This window comes from Pinus tabuliformis, chromosome 7 (genome assembly GCF_031772625.1).
Source record: "Pinus tabuliformis cultivar Carrire ecotype Pingquan chromosome 7, CPIR1, whole genome shotgun sequence".
NCBI lineage: Eukaryota > Viridiplantae > Streptophyta > Pinopsida > Pinales > Pinaceae > Pinus > Pinus tabuliformis.
Window position 1 is genome coordinate 663,586,395 of NC_142293.1, and position 13,634 is coordinate 663,600,028.

The 13,634-nt window shown below is 39.1% G+C and overlaps 1 protein-coding gene across 1 annotated transcript in view; it reads left to right on the forward strand.

The window, feature by feature from the left end:
• The first annotated feature begins 3,163 nt into the window (after nucleotides 1-3,163).
• Nucleotides 3,164-13,634, forward strand: part of LOC149249193 (protein NPG1-like) — a 176,896-nt gene continuing 166,425 nt past the window's right edge. Inside the window, 1 exon segment of the mRNA XM_089458647.1 lies at nucleotides 3,164-3,601. The gene's annotated coding sequence lies outside the window, so the exon portion shown is untranslated.

The following is a 13,634-nucleotide window of genomic DNA, read 5'->3' on the forward strand; positions in this document are numbered from 1 at the left end:
CCTTGATGCCTCCGCATCAATAATACCTATTTTTTGGGGATTCCAAAGGATGGGGATACCCCTTGCTGTATTTTTTGCTTTGACTTCTATAAACTCATATCTGCTGAGCCACTTACTATGGATTTCTCTTATCTTTTGAACATAACATTTCGTTTCTTGGACAAAAATTATATCCAGAGCTGCCTGTTTCATTCTATTATTCAGCATTCTCTGTTTTCTTTTGCTTCCTAGATCTCTGATGTTCCAAGTTGTAAACTTCATAATTACTGATTGGTAAAGGAGTAACTGGTTAGGTCTTTCATCTTACCTGAGTCTATCATGAGCTTTCCACATTCCATTAATAGCTCGTTCTGCTTTTTTCTGCCCGTTTTTTCCTCGGGTTTCTTGGAGCCAATACTGGAGTTGGTTTTACTGCTTTCATTCCCTGCTTGCCCTGTCTTTCAATGTTGTTATCTTCTCCCAAGCCTTTTGTCTGAGTTTTCCATAAGAATAACTGCTTTATTCGAATGCATTCTTCTTGTGGTAGAGATTCTACTCCACTTGTTGTTCCCTTACTCAAGAACCCTTATAGATCTAGGTTTTCTCTATCGAGAATATCTTGTAACTCATTGTCTTCCATTTCCATCTCACTCTGGGTCATTTCCTGATCCATATCCATCTCTGATTCACTCATCATGATCCCTTTCTGTTTTTCCTTTACCTGTTCCTGATATTGTTCTTTTTCCTTTTCCTGCGTATCATCTCCATCCTTCATAACTTGATTTTCAACTGCTGCATCTTCCTCCTCTTCAAGAACATGGAACTGATTTGTCCTCCCTTTTTGGTCTCCACTTTGGTGATATTTTGGCCCTTTTTTGCCGTTTTTACCTTTGTGAGCTACTTTGTGAAAGCCATCTATTTCTTTCATTATGTTAGGTTTGCTTTTGTTCTCTGCCTTACTTAGAGGACAGTCTTGAAGAAGGTGCCAATGTTCATGACATTTTCGACATCTGAATGGAATTTGATCATAATCAACCGTTTGCACCCATTCCTCATCATAAACCTCCAATATGACCTCGTCCGGAAGTGTTCCAGATAGGTCCATCTCTACACAAATCCTAGCAAAGGAGGTATATTTTCCCCTTCTTGTGGCTTCAGAAGTTTTGACATACCTTCCTAATTTATTTCCTATGGCTGTTAGTGATTCTATTTGCTAATAATCCAGAGGTAGCGAATAGAGTCTTACCCAAACTGGGACTGAGGTAAAGGTTTCCCGCTCCGGCACAAAGTTCATCATCCATGGCCGCATGTATAGCCCTGCTGCTGCATAGAAGTAGGGCCCACCTTCAAACACTCTGTCTTTGTCCTCAATATTCGCAAACACCACAGTGAAAAAACCCTTGGATCCTAGATGAAGATCAATGCTTCCTTCAGGATTCCAATGGTATCTGATCCATGTTTGTAAAGCCCTTTCGGTGGGCCATAGTCCCATGAATTTGCATATGATTGCATAAGTCTGCATGTGCTCCCTGTGGGCCTGCAGCTTAGGGTTATTTAACATTACTATGGGAGTGACTTCAGCTTTGGGCTTGCACGGTCCCTGTTGTTTCCTGTCTTTTGTTCCCTGTTTTTTGTCATTTTCCTCTTTGTCCTTTGTGCCATCCTTCTCCTTCTCCTTGTTACTTTCTATTTCATTTTCCCCATTTTTTCTCCCTTCCATTGTGTTACCTCTGCCTGAATCTGGAGATGCCTTGCTCTTGTTAACCACTACCTCGCGGTAGGAGGGAGTGGCGCTCCCTCCACTTCACTCGTCCATGGAGAAAAGCCTGCGCAGAAACCCTCAACCCTGGTTTTTCGCTCTTCCGCTCCCGTACAGTGTCTTTGCGTGCATTATGAACTTCCAAATAGATACATATAATTAAAAAACCTAGTAATAAGAAATATTTATTAATATTTTTTTTTTTAAATTTCTTAATAAAAAAATTTCATTCCTGATATTTTAATTAAAAAAAGATACAATAGATAAATAGATATAATTAAAAAATATCTATCTACTAAATTGAAAAGAACATATTGGACAACAAAGTCATCATCTTTACACCAATTCCCAAGAAAAATAAAATTACACTATATCATTGATATTGATATAAATATTAAATATTTCTTGTGGTTGTAATTTATCACCAACCCGTAATATAGCCATTTACTCATTTAAAAACCTTAAATATATATTTTTAAGACTTTATACTCACCATAAATTTTTTAATAGATTTTGGTAACTAATACTTGCTATTACCCTTTCTGGTGACAAATTTGTGTGTTTCGCATAGCGTTGTAAGAATCGAGGTTGAAAAGTCATAACTCAAGGTTATATGTGAGCTTAAAGGGATGTTTGGGACTTTCTTTGCTTTTTCTACTTTAAATTTTTTAAAATATAAAATAGTACTCGGCGCGACTTTTGATGGTTAAAAATTGGTACCTTTTCAAATCTTCAATTCCAAACCATAGTCAATGCTCTCTTTTCACCTAAACCATGTTTTTCAATTTGTTTAAACACTATTAACCCATTGTTCAGATATATCAATAAAGAATATACTTATATTTAGAGGGGAGCAAAATTGCTTTAATATGGAGAATCTGGTACACATGAAGCAAAGTACAAGTTCAATGAAATGAAAATATTAAGGCAAATTTCAGGGTATATTGAACTGGACAAATGTTGTCTTGTCTTAAGAACAAGCACGGGAAAGGGATGAATTTGAAGCATTGAATAAGGAGATTTTGAAGGCAAAATACAAAGAAAGAGTTCCAAGGATTTATACTATGGGTTAGGAGATTAAGGAGATTTTGAAGGCAAAATAGAAGGAAAGAGTTTTAAGGATTTATATCATGGGTTTGATGAGGTATGTTTCGTGGACGATAAAATAATTTTTTTCTTTTTTTATGTAAGTAATTATAATTTTTCTTTGGCCCCGTGAATATTAAAATAATTTTTTACTAAAATATTATTTATTATTATTATTTAAATAAATGTGAAAATAAATTCAATGTTATGAAATAATTAAAAACGATTTTTATAATTTTAATATTTTTTATTATCGAATATGGTTGAAAAAAACACTACATGAAAAAGAGATGTTTAAACTGTTTTGATTTGTTTTCAATTTTAAAAAATACAATATTAAGATAATCAAGAAGTTCAGCCGAAGCACGTGTGGAGGAAGGGCATGAACCAGAAGACCAGAAAACGGCGTTTCAATCGCCATTTGGAACATAATTGATAAAGTAATTAATTGGAATTGAATGAAGAGAACACATTGCACAGAGGTCAAAGCTGAGCCCAACTATTATCCGCCCTCGCGTGTCTCGCATTTGTACACTTTGTACACTGCGCTTTGCTTCCCTCCTCTGCTCTGCCCGTGCGTATGTTTTTAGTGCAGAGGAAGGACTGAAGCCGAAGGTGCCTTTCAATTCACAGGTGTTTGTTATTCTTTTGAGATCTCGAGGGCATGGAGGGACAAATACGCTCAGAAGCTCCGCGCGACGCCACTGTCATCAGGTCCAGGGATCGATTCTTGCTGATCAAGTCATGAGAAACCAGGCATGGATTGTCATTGCACAGGTAAGCCGATAGCCGCACGCTCCAATAATTCTTGAAAACCCGACAAAAACACTGCAATTTAACAATCTTAAGCACTGACCGTTCATCTGTTAGGTTTAGTACGGAACCGCGTGGTCGGGAGCTGAAAATGGACAGAGATATATTCGCGATAGGTTTTCTTCATTTAAACGTATAAAATTTCTGAATTCTTAGTTTAGGCCTAACTTTCCCCATCTCTAAACATTCAATGGCTGGAGTTTTGTTTCCATATATAAAAATTTCCTCTGATCGTTGCTGGCGGTCTGAGTGGCATCTGTTTCTTTTCATATGTATTTTTGCGCGCTGCCAGGGTCGATGTGGTGTTCTGCTTGCGAGGAAACAGTATCGAGGCTTCGATGTGTTCCGTGGCAAAGGCATCTTGCCGCTGCTATTTAGCAGACTTTCTGGTCCTTGAAAATTCTGAAATATATATAGTGTAGGTTTTTAAGCCTGTTCGTGGACTGATTCTTGGCTGTGCAACTCTTACAATCTTTATTTTATCTCCGTGCATTAGAGTGCCCTTGCTAACCGCCATTGCCATGAGCGAGATCTTAGGGTGAACGGCGAGGACGAAAATTCATGAATGGCTAGTGCAGACCTGGCAAACCATGGGGAGAAGGTGCTTGCCTAATAAGCACAGAGTTACAATTGCGTTTGAGCCCCGCGTAAAATAAAAAAACCTTGTGCATCTTTTTTCCTCAGGTTTCCAAGTGTTTAGAGTAAACTGTTATGAGGAAAATCGTAACCAGGTGAACTGCGATGAATCAAAATTCGCTTGCCTCCAAAGCCATGGAGAGAACATGGTTGCCCAATGACGATCGAATTACGTTTCATCTCCTAGCTTTGCCAGCCAAAAAAAAAAAAAAACGTTGTGCATTTTTCCCCTGGGTTATTGTAGCGGTTCAGAGTAAAATGCTACAAGCGAAACTGTAATCAGGGAAACTGCGGTGAATGGAAATTTGCAGACCTCCCAAGCCACGGAGAGAGCATGGTTGCCCAATAAGCACGGAATTACTTTTTGCCTCTGCGCTTTGCCAGCGTAAATTTAAAAAACTTTGTGCATCTGTTTTCCTCACCTTATCGTAATGGTTCAGAGTACAATGCTATGAGCGAAATTCTAATCAGTTGAACCACGATGAATGGAAATCCACGGAGAGAACATGGTTACCCAATAAGAACATAATTACGTTTCAGCTCCTAGATTTGCCAGTGTAAAATAAAAAAAAAACATTGTGCATCTTATTTCCTCGGGTTATCGTAATGGTTGGGATTAAAGTGCTACGAGCGAAATTGTAACCCGGTGAACCACACCGAATGCAAATTCGCAAACCTGCCAAACCACGGAGAGAACATGGTTGCGTAATAAGCACGGAACCATGTTTTAGCTCTTCTACTCTTTGCTGACGACGTGGTCCTCCTCTCCTCATCCCCAGAAGGATTACAAAGGCAGCTGGATGCCTTAGCTCTGTTTTGTGATCATCGACAATTGACGGTCAACCTGGGTAAAACCAAGGTTATGATCTTCAATGGGTTGAAGAAAACCCCAGACCTTCACTTTCTTGGGAGGAGATTGAGATCACCAACACATATACTTACTTGGGGGTGCAATTCTTAGGTCCCCGCTTCAGTTTGCGACCATCGCTTCAGCGTCGGATCAACAAAGGATATGGATCCTTAGCCCTTCTCGAGAGATAGTGCTTTCGACATCACTTCCAGGACATCTCGTCCAAGATGAGCCTCATGGACACCTTGATCCGTCCCACTGTTCTATATGGCTCAGAGATTTGGGGACCGTCTTTACTTGAGTCAGATTGGGCTTCAGCTGAGAGAGTCCATATTCTTCTTCTCTGCCGCATCATTAGGTGCAAACTGACAGTGCCGCAACACATCATCCTTGCAGAGTTTGGAGCTCAGCCCTTTCGGCTTGAGACAATCTTAAGATTGGTTTCATTCTTGCATCGTGTCCAGGGCTTGGCAGACTCGATAAAGAGTAGGGACCGATATCCTTACTTGGCATATTGCTCTTCTGAGACTATTGCCCGTTCTACTCCCTCAGGCCGAGCCAGATGTTGGTTTATAGGAGTTTCAAATCTCTTAGAGTCAGCGGGAATTAGTTGGATTGTCTCCCTCCTTTCCGATATTCTTAAATGCTCTTGGTCACCTTTTACCTACTAGACAGGAGCTAAACAAGATCATCAAGGAGGACATCTACAGGCAGTTCATCCAGGTCACCTGGGTCAATCCTCCAAGAGGGTTGCGCCCAAAGATGGCCTTCTACGCTGAACACTTCTTGGAGTTGAGAGACAAGCTCATTGTTTGACCCCAGTATATGTTTCACCACTGGATGCATGCTCTTCGGATTCCTCTAGGCTAGTTCAAAGTAGGTTCTCATAGACTTCGAGTAGAGATGGACCACCAGGTGGATAGACTAGATAGACTCTACCAGGTATGTCATTTACAGAAAGTGTAGATAGAGGTGCACTTCATTCTTGGATGCCCTGTCTACTACGAGATCAGAGGAAGGTTTCATTGCTTGTTCAGAGATTCTCGGACCCTTACTGACTTTTTCAGGTATCTCGATCAAAGATGTTTGGCCCTATATATGCAGGAGGCTCTTAGGTTCCGAGCGCATATTCTTCAGCCTCCCATCAGACCAGATCCCACACAAAGGATCACGACATTTTTCAGGGTACTACCTTCAAACAGGGGCACCAAGAGATCGATTGATACCAGTACGTATCTAGACTCCAGATCAGTGAGGATCCGTGGGACCTCACCTTGCCACATGAGATCTCAGCAGCAGTTCCGTCTTAGATCCGTTCCTGGGAGACGGACTAGGTCCTCTAGCATTCAGCAGCGTGTGAACCCCCCAGGAAACGATTTAGTGGACAGTTTGCACTTGCCATCGGCTCTTCATCGGGCCAACAGACTTTGTTGAGTTTCTTCAGTGTTATTCATTCAACCTTAGATGTTAGGAGAGATGGGTCTGATCCTCAGACCTATTAGCTCCTGGATCTTCTCCGCTAGGGCCAGATGTTGATTTACTTCATGCATTGTATCTTTTATAGGAGACCGTTTGGTTCTCTCGCTTTGTATATACATCAGTGTACTCAACAGTCCCTTTGACCTACTTTGTGGTCATTAGTTGGACATAAATATAATTATCTTATCTTATCTGAGCTTTTCCAGATCAAAATAAAATACTTTTTGCATGCTTTTTGCCTACGTTATTTCAAAGGCTTAGGGTAAATTGCAATTGGTGAAATTGTCACGAGGTGAACTTTGATGAATGAAAATTTGTGGACCTCCCAAGCCATGTTGAGAACGTGTTTGCCTGTTAGGCATGGAATTACAGCTCTGAGCTTTGCCAGCATAAAACGGAACTTTGTGGATCTTTTTTCTAGTGTTGCGAACATCTTGATAACATCCCGATTTTATCATGAAATCACGATTTTTTGGCCTAGCCGATGTTTGCCGATTTCTACTGATATTTTGATGGTATTTAAATTTCGCTGATGTTTGCTGATTTTTTCCCAATTTTTTGGTTTTCCGGACCCTTGCCGATTTTATCCTGATGCCGATTTTTGCAACATTTTTTCCTTAGGTTCTTGTAATGGGTTAGAGTAAAGTGCTATGAGTGAAATTGTAACCAGTTGAACCATGACGACTGAAAATTTGCTGACCTCACAAGACACAGAGTAGCACATGGTTGCCTAATAACCATGGAATTTCAGCTCTGAACTTTGCCAGCACAAAATAAATATTCAGAGTAAATTGCCACTAGGGAAATCTTAACCATGTGAATTGCAATGAATGAAAATTTCTGGACCTCCCAAGCCATGGTGAGAACATGATTGCCTGGTAGGCATGGAATTGCAATTGAGCCCTGAGCTTCACCGGCTGAAAATGGAAAAATGTGTGCATCATTTTACCTTAGGTTACTGTAAATTGCAAAAGGTTTAGAGCAAGTGATTTCTAGACACGGTCTGAGAGTCACCCTTGGCAATTGGCATATTGCATGAGATAAAAGGCGGCTGGGTGTGGGACAATAGGCTCATTTTCTAATGAAATCTTGATCTGTTGTTGTGAAGGTTGCTGCCCAGCTGAACAATTGCTCAATTAGTCAAATTCTGAGCATTCTGGACTACTGATGAAACTGGCCTGAGGCTGTTATTTGCTATGCTTGTTAAGTTTTGATTATAAAATAGAAACCTGAAACATGATAACAATGGACTCATATAAAATATGCTTTTATTCTTATGAAGTCATTTGGTACGATGGGTTTGATCCCCTTTTATTTCATTTGCTAGTAGTAACTTAGTTGTTTTACTGGTACAACTTAAGTACCTTTTTACTAATATCTAATTTAAATTATCTTATCTCGATCTTTTTATTAGTCATTCATATCAATGTGACTTTAACCTTAGATTGTCATTAGATTTTTCACTCCTCCACAGTTTGAAATCATGTAGGCATTCCATCAAGTTGTCTCATCACCCTCATAAGGGTTGTATTCACAAATTCACTAATACTCTGAATCCCAAACTCCCTAATCAGTGCAGCTCTCTGAATTCCGGAGTTCCTAAACTCCCAAATCAGTGCAATTCCTGTATTTTCAAATCACTTGAACAACAATCTGTTCTGAGTTAAACCTTCTTTGATTCTGCTTTGTTTTTGAAATCAAACCACCTAGAATAAGAAATCACGCTTAGTTTGTCATCATAATCTCCTTTGTTCATTGGCTAAATATTTTTATTCATGTCTTGAGAGAGATAAATTGTAGATCTAGTATTATATTAACTGATAAAAATATCTCAATACATATGAGATTTACCAAAAAATAGAACACTAGAATTTTGCTGTTTCAAGCCAAAATAAAAACTTCTAAGTAAACTGCTGTATATTTCTGCCACCTCTGAAATTTACTTTACACAGTGACAAAAATATCTCTTTATTTTCTTAAGAATCTCATGGAAAATAATTTTCTCGAATGAAGTGAGAGTTTATAGAAGAGTTTCTGTTCTGCCCCCTTTTCTTCAAAAAGTAAAAAACTGCCTGTGAACGTTCGCTAGGGTTTCCATAATCTGGGTCAAAGTAAAAATTCTTTGTCTGATTGCTCACCACATAAACATCAAGAAACAAAATACAAATATGTCTATGATGAATAAATACTTTCAACTGAAATCTGAATAATCTGGCCTATATGCTGAACAGATGTTTGAATCTGGTAGCTTTGAGACCACCAATTCTCCTACGTTCTGTGTGAGACTGAAATAGCTGTTGCTCAAGCCGTGAAAGGAACCATACAAGGTTTCAAGACAATGCTCTTAAAGATTTTAGAAGGCAAGTGGAGTTGTAATTAAAACTTTATGAAGGTTTGTATCATTATAAACTTTTTACTATCTTTTCCGTTTACAAGAATGTTTTCTCTCGTTATAACCTTAGTTTTCTTATAATGGAAAAAGACATTTAAAAAATTATAATGGTACAAGCTTTCATAAACTTAAGTGCGACTCCACTCATCTTTAAAAATGTTTGGGAACATTCTCTTTGCAACCTTGTGCGTTCTTTTCAGAGCTTATGCCTTAGTTTTTTATCCACTACGATACTATGTTAAGTTTTGATTATACAATAAAAATCAGAAACATGATAATGATGGACTCACGTAAAATATGCTTTTATGATCATGAAGTCATTTGATACAATATCGTTGATCCCCTTTCATTTCTTTCACTAGGTAGTTGCATTACCCTTGCAGTCTAACTATTGCATTTACTAATATCTAAGTAACTTATCTCTATCTTGTTATTAGTCACCTATAAGTGTTTTCAGAACGGACAGCTAAGTTGCACTAAACGCTGAAATGTACTGAAGTTTGTGAAATGGGTATGGCTGCAAACGTGACCCTGAAAAATGGAAATGTTGGCTGAAATGTCTCTCACACACACACATGTATATATTATAATTTTTACAAATAAGTTAATAACACATTATCTTGCAAGAAAAGAAAGAATGAGACACATAAATGACATTTTAGAAGGAAAACCAAGTCTATATTAACTCTCATAGATGATTACATGATGCAAAAATCCAAAATTAGCCTTTATAGATGAGGCTGTACATTGAAGGTTCCAAAATCAACCTTTATGTATGAGGTTATATGTGTAACATTGAAATAAAACATGAGCTAAAGACAATTATTGGCTACATATCATTAATCATAACAATCCTAATTCTCATCAACAAAAATAGAACAAGATGCTTGTTCAACAGAAGAGGCAACTCTACTAGTACTTGCAGTTCCTCTTGCATCACCACTAATATCAAGAGCAACAAGAGAGAGATCTAAGTCTGGACATTTTGCTTCCGCATCCTAATTTTTATGAGGTCCACTTCTATAGCCTTGAGCCCTACGAGATACAAGGTGTAGGTTCAAATGAGTATATACAAGATCCTTAGCCTTATGTGATCCCAACTTGTTGCGTTTTGTAGAGTGAATGTGTTAAAATTGGCAACTAGGGCCAAACTCCATGTGGGTCATTTTATTAATGGCAGTTGATATTTTTCTTGGATCCCTCTCATCGAGAGGTGTAGGATTGATCTAAAGATCATCCGATTCCGATAAGTATTCATGGAGTTATGAATTTATTTGTGTTATAAGACAATTCGTCAAGGTCGGCCAACAACTAAATAACACCCACATGTGCTCAACGTTTTAGTATAAAAGGAGATGACTTGAGAGTCATTTCACACACACTTCTCTCTTGATTTCTCTCCACTTGTTTTGGGTTTTAGTGTGAGAGAAATCTAGGAGGAAGTAGCCCTAAGACGTAGGAGGAAAGGAGGCTTAACAATCTGCCCTAGCCGCAGTCCTAAAGAAGCCCTAATGCTGTCCTAAAGAAGCCCTAACGTTGTCCTAAAGAAGCCCTAGACGCAGTCCTAAAGAAGCCCTAGACGTTGTCCTAAGGAAGCCCTAGACGCAGTCCTAAGGAAGCCCTAGCTGCAGTCCTAGAATACCCTAGACGCAGTCATCTAAATGAGGTCTGTTCACACTAGGGTAGGCCGCATTTCATAAGGGAAATTTTGGGCCAGATTTGAGGACGGTTAGGGACTGTTGTGTGCCCTAACTAGTCCCAGAAATTACAGCAGTAATGAAGTGACAAACAATAGCGTTTGTATGGTGTGTTGGCAGCAAAGGAAGATGGGACAACAAGGTCACATGGTGCAGCAAAGGAAGATGGGACAGCAAGGTATCTAGTGCAACAATGTACATGGGACAACAAGGTATCTAGTGCAGCAATGTACATGGGACAACAAGGTAACTAGTGCAGCAATGTACATGGGACAACAAGGTATCTAGTGCAGCAATGTACATGGGACAACAAGGTAACTAGTGCAACAATGTACATGGGACAACAAGGTATCTTGTGCAACAATTTACATGGGACAACAAGGTAACTAGTACAACAAAGATACATGGGACAACTGGGCTGCATAGTGCTGCAAAGATACATGGTGTTGCAAAGATGCATGGGACAACAAGGTCACATGGTGGATAATATTGATGAAGCATTACGGTTGGCTACAACAGTTGATGCAACATGTTAAGATACAACCTATGGATGCAACTACATATCTAGATGCAGCGGTTGGATGCAACATGGTGTTAGAGACAGCAATATAGTGCTGCATATTGATCAAATGCAGCCCAGTGATGGGAGCATGTGATGAAGTGCAGAATAGTGATGATGGGTGCAACACAGTGAGGTGCAGCATGATGAGGAGGAGAAACACAATGATAGGTGCAGCAAGGCGATGGAGAATCAGTTGAAGCAGTATGTCTTCAACTGAGTTCAACTACCTCATGTATCATCTACTTAGAGATGATCTATGCTCTTATTTAGATAAGTCAAAATGTTGACTTCTGTTGTGTATGTACTATCTCTCTCTCTCTCTGCTGAACTATTGAAGAACATATAAGAAGAATTGATCAAGGGTTTCCCCACATTGGGGTTTGTCCCTAGGTAGCACCACATCTTGTGTCCTCTTGTCTTGGCTTGTCTTCTGCAATCTATGTTTATGTTTTATTTGCAATTTGCAATTTGCTTTAATGCTGATGTGATTGCTAATCTGGAAAAGATATTGAGCTAACTATGAAAATTGAAATAAATTGCTCTAAGCATAGAACATACCTTAAATTAACAGAATGAAACTATAAGTGCTCTAATTATGTTCTATTGATGAAGAGCTTTATGACTTGTGATAGAATATGAGTGGCAAGACTTAGCAAATAAACACCATTTACCCCAATCCAACAACAAAAAAGGAAAATTCCTCCCTTATTGTAAAGAAAGTGGAAACAATCTTTGAAAGGCTGCCTTCACTCCATTGGCCATCTTGTTCTTATTATGTGGGGCTTTCCTCTTCCCATTGCCTTGAGCAATGAATTCTTCACCATCAAATTTTGAATTTAGACCATGTACTAAAGTGTGAATGGAGTGTTAAAGCCATTCCACCTCATAACAGTGATGGAGCTCACTTGCTCAGCAAAATCAAAATCCACAAAAGGAAGAGTGGGAGCCTCTTGTGTAATAATTTCCATGGTTTCTCAACCATGTTATCTATGACACCATAAACGTCTTGTAGGAAAGGTTTCTTTGTTTTTGCATCTCAAAGAATATCAAATGCAGGGAGTGTGAACTTGGATAATAAATCAATCTTGCTACACCAATATTCATCAATCAACACCCTCCTCACCATACTTCCCTTCTCTGTATCTGCTCGTCTCCACTCAGCGCAAGTTGAACCCACCACCATAATTGTTAATGTAGTTTTGACTTTAGCAAGGAGGTGCAACATGATAAAGTTTGAGGCATACACCGTGTCAACAACTTTCAGCAACTCCAATTTGGAGTATTCTTGATATATTGCTTGAGATTGGTGGTGGTTAGTGATGAATTTTATAATCTTCCTAGCCCGCCTTGTGACCTCCTTAGTCCATTTTGTTTTTGCTTCAATCTCTTGTAAACTCGGATTTAGATTGTGGACAGTGCAAGGAGTCCAAAATTTGTGATTGTATCTACTCTCGGGAATTAATCTTGCAACTTTGCAAACATGTGCATTATCTGTGATAACTTGCACCGCATTTTTTGGCCCTATTTGTTCAATAGTAGCAATAAAATTTCATCAATGAACTATCCTTTACCTCACCTAAACAATCTTCTGCTTTTATAAACGTGCCTCCTTTTGGCGTTGATGTGACAACATTAATCAGTGGCCTACACTTTGTATTAGTGCAACCATTTGAGATAATGAACACCCTTGTGCTACCCCATGAGTTACGAATTGGTCACAAAACATCATCAAGAAGTTTCCTCTCTTTCTTGAGCAAAACTGTTTGAGTTTTTCATAGTTTGGCCCCTTGAAACCTTGAGGGGTTGTGTTAATGGCTCTCACCAAATCCCACCAATATAGTGATCTAACCATTTAAAAGGGATGCCAGAAGCAAAGATGGCCCTTGCCACTCTTGAGTCAGCTTCTTCTCTCCCTTGATTGTCAAGCATTTTCAATAATCCAATGTTTTTAGTTGGATTTGATGGCTTGGATGTCGCTACTTTTATTGCTAGTGCCCTCCTCTTTTTTGTTTCATGAACAATCCTTGTCTCATTGCTAGCACCCAAGGGAGGATTGCTAGTGCCATCCATATCAATTTTGCTACTTCGATCCTTCAACCTTTGAGCATCATCTTGCTCTCTCTTGAATGTAGCCCTCACCTCCAGATTTTTGGTATGTGCACACACTTCAATACCCTTTATCTCTTCATGCAAAATGTGAGCCTTCACTCTTGTGTAAGAGCCCTTGAAGGTCCTATCACTTTTGCATAAATTGCACTTCCATTCTCATGTACCACTAGCACCCATTTGCTTGACTTTGGTAACATACTTCCAAAGAGGATAGTATTTTTGCTGCTTGGTTGCTTGAGTAGGTCTAGGGGCACTAGAAACACCACTTTGAG